A 6328-nucleotide genomic window follows, 5' to 3' on the forward strand; every position below is an offset into this window, starting at 1 on the left:
TGTTAGATCCCTGGTCCCTCTTATTATTAACTAAAGACTCAGACTCCGTGTCGTTACATATCACCTTGCAGATTTGTGTGCAGGGGAACAGAAATTATCTCAAGTGAAAAAGACATCTTTGAATGTTACGATTTCATTACACTGAAGTACATTAGTTAGTTTTCTATCTAACTCAGTAATGTGGTTCTAACTTTTTTTTTAAAACTGTGCTTTTCCTGACAATGTGTAAACCCTTGTTCCTCAGAGAAAACCAGTTTTACTTTTGTACTGGATCCCTCATGAATTGAATTGAATAAAATTTGATATGCACTCTTTCCATTTTTAGTTGAGAGCCATGTTTTAGCTTTTTGAAAGTTAACGGATTATCTATATTATACATCAGTCCACCTGGTTTATGTTATGAATTTGATTTTTACCAACTACTCTCTTTATCAAAAATGTGAATATCCAAATTTCTTAGTATGGCATCAAAGTTTCCTCAAATTCTGGTCCCAGCTATATCTCCCGTTCTGCAAATTCTTCCCAATCTCCTCTTCCCACTCTGCTCCCTCTTCAGGCAGGGTCAGTCTCCCCTTGTTTTTCGTGCTCAGCCTCCAAACACATATTTGTTGATGAATTAAACTGCCTTCTTCTCTTTCTGGTTGGCATGTAACCTGGAGGTTAGTTCAAATAACATTCCATCTCCGTCCCCAGTGATTGCTTCATGAGGGATCATATGACTCATGCTGGCTCAACCAGCCTGATTCTCATGACATTTCTGGTAATGGTGTGACAAAAGTCACTCTTCCCTTTGCCCTGAATGTGCACAAAGAACTATAGCCCTGGCATCGTGTGGCAGCCAGCTTTGGATGATGAGAGGAAACATTCTTAGAATGAAGCCAATATTCTGAGAACTGGAAAGAAACTGACACTTGGATAACGTGGCTTCATTTACACATCAGATCTTGGGACAGAATTGCTTCTAGACCTTTCAGGTCATTGAACGAGGACAGTTCATTGATTATGTAAACCTGTTTCAAGCAGGCTTCCTATGACTTCCAGCCAAAAGTTTCCTTGATAAGAGGTGTACCTCTATTGCTCATTTATGTATCCATCAATGTTTCCCTAGTAATTGTGTATCTGCCTAAAACTTCTGCTGAAAGAGAAGTTTGATTCCTAGCATTTGCTAGGAAATATCTTTGGATTCCTAGCATTTGCTCAGTTCTAGCTCAGACAGTACCCAATAAATGCTTCCAGAATTAGTTATTGGAGAACACTTTTTTGTGACTATCCTCTTGATATTTTTATAAGTAATAAAATAAAAATCTACTTTCCTCATGTTTTGTAGACCTCGGTGTCTCCTAAATTCCAAGGCTTAATTACCTTTGCTGGTATCTCCCTCTTTTCACCTGGAACTACAGAGGTCTGTCAATATCCCTACCTGTGTCAGTTCCTGCCTACTTCCTCTGGAAAGTTTCCAAGATTTAATCTAGGTAGTCAGCTGGGCTGGCAAATTGTGACTTTAATAGAGTCCTACATATGTACACCTACATCCTGTGTAAACAAAATGTGCTTAGTCTTTTGCAATTTTGGATTTCAAAAATGACTGTGGAAGCTCAATGTTACATGTGGAGATCCACTTGATGAGCTTCACTCTCTGAGCTGCCTCACCTCAGGACCAGGTTCAGAAGTCACCTGGGAAACTGATTTTGCTGGCAGATTCAGAGGGTCCAAAAATGAATCTCTTTTCAACAACTTGCACAAGTGCTGAGGAGCTTTGGAATCATCTCTCTCAACCAACTCACACAATGTCACCCTGTGGCAAGTGTACTTGTCCCCCTTTCTTGTATATCTGCTGTGTAAAGAATGAGAACTCAAAGCACCTGTGGGAAGAACCAGCCTGGAGAATGAGGGCTCAGTATATTTTCATGCATGGGAAGTAGTGAGGGAAAAAAAACTTTTACTCTGAACTGACTGGAGTAGAGAACAGTCAGGTATACTTTAACAGTTTAAAACTGGATTCAGTAAACTTCTATACACCAAAGGAGGAAATGTATCTGCTTCAATTTTTAAATAAAATTGGTATTGAGTCTAAAAATATCAAGTAACATCAAAGTAGGCCATGCCAATCCCATTTGTCAGATAGTTTCCCAGAACCCACTTCAACCAAGGCAAATTGTGTTAATAATTTATGTATGATTTACCACCAGTCCTCATTAAAAGTGGAGTGAAATAGCTAGTACCAACCTGGTTTTACACCAGTCAAAAATCTCTTTTCTACCCACCACCTGGGGTAACTGAGGGGTGTGGTGTTACATTTAAGCACAAATTGCCCTCAATCCCTGTATTTCTTTTTCTCCCCCCTGATTCATGAAACACCCAGAGGTAAAAATAGTAAGTAGGCATATGAGGCAGACACTCATACAAAGAAGTAGAATTTATGATTTGTGTCTTAAGGATTTGTTAATGGGCTTGCTAACACTTCTTTCTTTCATTGACTTGGGGCTTGATGCTGTCACCAGAATGTAATATTAGATTCATGGTGTTTGCAGTTGAGGCATAATTATGGGGATACAGCAAGTAGACACCCACAAGTTATTCTTAACAACAATGACCTGTCCCACAGAGTTCCTGTGAACTTTAAGTTCGAAAAGCGAGCCTGAAATATTTCACATCTTGGTGGCATATAACTGTTCACATTCGATGAATGTTTTCTGTCCTCAAACTGAAAAAATTTTTATAGCCGCTTTTTAAAATGGTTATAAAACCCAAGCTCATATACAAAATGAGGAACATGTTTAGATGCCTCTTTTGAAATAAGGTTTTAGTCTTTTTTAACTGAGTTTAATAAGAATACTGTTTTGAAAACTTAAAAGGGCAGCAATATACTTGGTTTCCTTTATCTACGAAATAGCACAATTCCAATTCAAAACTGATAAGATCACAATGATACAGGGGAAAGAAACTCCCAATCTGCTAGATGTCTGGTACAAGTTCATGTTCTCTAAAATCAAAGAGTGAATTCTAGGAACAGTGTAAGTTAAGAGCAGAATATATTTATTGGGGAAAGAAAGCTTCTATCTAAGAGAGAGAGAGAGACAGAGACAGAGACAGACAGACAGAGAGAAGGGGTCCTGAGTGGGTTGCCAAAGACCCTGCCTTTTCAAAGGATTTTTATAGAGTAAAATCATGAAGTAAGGCAGGTCTAGGGGAAAAATGGGAAATCACAAGGCGGGTCTAAGGTGAAATAAAACTATGGCCACCCAATAAGATTGTGAGCATATTAAAGATCTACATACTAAAACAGAAACACTAAATCTAGTAGAAGAGAAAGTAGGTAGAAATCTTGAAGACATAGGTATAGGCAGAGTTCATGAACAAAACCCAGACTGCATGGGAAATACTTCAAAGAATCAGCAACTGGGATCTCATCTTATTAAAAAGCTTTTGCACATCAAAAGAAATCACTAACAGAGTGGAAAGACAACCCATAGAGTGGGAAAAATTTTAGCCAATTGTCCCTCAGAAAAAGAACTTATATCTAGAACATATAAAGAATTGAAAAAAATCAGATTCCCAAATTCAAAGGTCCAGTCCAAAAATGGGCACCTGAGATGAATACACACTTTTCAAATAAAAAATACAAATGGCAAATAAATATATGAAAAAATATTCAACATCATTGGTCATTTGAGAGATGCAAATTAAAACAACACTGGGATTCCATCTCACCCCAGAAAGAATTGCTATCATCAAGAAATCAGCCAATAACTAATGCTGGAGAGGATATGGGGAAAAAGGAACCCTTCTCCACTGCTGGTGGGAGTGCAGATCAGTGTATTCCCATAGTGAAACCACTACGCAAATCAGTATGGAGATCACTCAAAAAGTGAGAATTAGAGGTCCCATTTGACCTACCTATTCCCCTTGAAGGTATCTTCCTGGAAGAATTAAAAACATCATACCACAGTGATATATGTGCATCAATGTTTATAGCAGCATAATTTGTAATAGCTAAATCTTGGAAACAACCCAAATACCCATCAACCAAGGAATGGATAAAAAAGATGTGGCCTTTCTATGCAATGGAGTACTACTCTCAAAAAGAAAGATAAACTTGAGACTTTTATAGATAAATGGATGTAACATGAGACTATACTCGTAAGTGAAATAAATTAGATTCACATGTGTAAACATTGTATTGTCTTTCTGGTGTGAGAAACTGTAAGAATACATAAAGTGTAAAATCTACAATAGATATTGTGAAATGGGAATAAATCGTTCAAAAGGAAAAAGGAATTAGAATGAGGAAGGGAAAAGGAAAGACCAACGCAAGTCAATTATACCACTTATGTCTCAAAGTTCATTGAAAAGAAAGGTTTGTGCTAATACTGACTAGAGAATTTTTAAACCCATATCTTTAACTCTGAGTAACTACTTTAAAGGTAACAATACCCAACTAACAATAGTATTAACTATTGTTATTCTCCTATTATTTTACTATGAAATTTTTACATTTTTTATTTAAAAAAAAGAAAATCTTTTATAGATATACCTGAAGATTTGTTTTAAAAAAAAGATTGTGAGCATAATTGCTCAGGTAATAATGATGAAATGCGGATCAAATGGGGGAAGTAAATCGTTTAGCAGCAGGGCATGAAACAGAACAGGGGCTTTCCTGGAGGGGGCGGGTCAGTGGCTCTTCTCGGCTTTTCCGAGGTGATTGATACCTATTTAGAATATCAGTCATTGTTGCTCAGCCTTTGGGGAAGTATGTGAATGCACTTTTTTCATCTTTTGTCTTTAGGTCTGACCCTCAGCGATGTGCCGCCCCCATAGGTGCACTGTATCCCATCTTTGAGGGCCTCGCTCTGTCTGCCTACACTATTTCTACCTAACTTAGCTGTTCATAATAACAACAAATTGAATCAAGAAAATGTATACATATGTTTGCACTACTTGATGCTAATGTTCCCTTAAATGTTAGTTTGCACTTAAAACACAAAAGGAAGTAGGAATCATCACACTAGAAGCCCAATTTTAACCTGAATGCGTGCAAAATTTAAAAGGTAATTGTCAGTTAAGTGTAGAATATCTGGAAGAAACTAACTGAACAGGGGACAATTTATAATATCAAGAAGATTTGGACTTTCAAGATTTCACCAAGGTTTGTGACCTTAATTCACTTTGTTATTTCTACTTTTAGTGAATATCATACCTGTTATGGTTTGTGTTTGGATGTTCCCCCAAAGCCTCATGCAGGTATAGGTGGGATTTTTTCAGAGGTGGCTGGATCTGGAGTGTGTGAGTTTGGAACTGATTCATGGTGCAATGCTAGGTTCAAGGGCACTAGGATTAAGTCTGTGAGTGCTACTGATATAGGAAAATAGAAACTCCCAACCTGAACGGTATCTGGGACAAGTCTGTGTTCTCTAAAATTGAAGAATGAATTTTAGGAACAATGGAGGTTAAGAGCAGAATATATTTATTGAGGGAAAGAGAGCTTCTGTCCAAGAGAGGGACAGACAGGGGCCCAAGTGGGTTGCCAAGGACTTTGCCCTTCCCAGGGATTTTATAGAGCAAAACCATGAGGTGAGGTGGGTCCAAAATAGGGGTAAAATGGGAAATTACAAAGTGGCCATGAGTTAGGACAAAACTATGGTCAGCCAATAAGATTACAAGTATAATTGTTCAGATAAAATTTATTAAATTTGGATCAAATGGGGAAGCAGTCATGTAGCAAGCAGGTATGAATACAGAACAGGGGCTTTTCCTGTAGGGGGTTGGGCTAGTGATTCTTCCTGGCTTTTTTCAAGGTGATCACTGCCTATTTAGAATATCAATCCCTGTCCATACCTAGGGAGGTTTGTGGGTACATTTGTTTAGTTCTTTGTCTTGAGGTCTGGCCCACAGCAAATACACGTCTATTTGCAAGGTATCTTTTCTTCCACACTTCGAGGACCTGGGCCTATCTGACTGCCTATAAAATTTCTATCTAACTCAGCTGCCTATAATAGTACCTCCCCTAAGTAGTCCAGATAAGATAAAAGGACAGAAAGATGCTGTTAAAGCCCCTTGCTGCTTTTGCTGTTTTGTCTGCAATGAACTGTTTCTCCGCTGCGATGTTCTTCTGCGATGCCTTGGAGCCAGCCAACTATGGACTGACACCTCCATGAACTGTAAGCCCAATAAACCTTTCCTCCCTTAACAACCAGGTGTCAGGTATTTTGTCTCAGTAACGAGAAAATAACTAGGACAATACCATTTCAAATTTTAAATGGTAGTCCTTGAAAATGTTTAAGGAAGGCAAGTGGTGAACTTTTATATGATGGGGGGAGGTAGCTGTTAA

The sequence above is a fragment of the Chinchilla lanigera genome, unplaced genomic scaffold (genome assembly GCF_000276665.1).
Source record: "Chinchilla lanigera isolate Chin_1 unplaced genomic scaffold, ChiLan1.0 scaffold00021, whole genome shotgun sequence".
NCBI classification, from domain to species: Eukaryota; Metazoa; Chordata; class Mammalia; order Rodentia; family Chinchillidae; genus Chinchilla; species Chinchilla lanigera.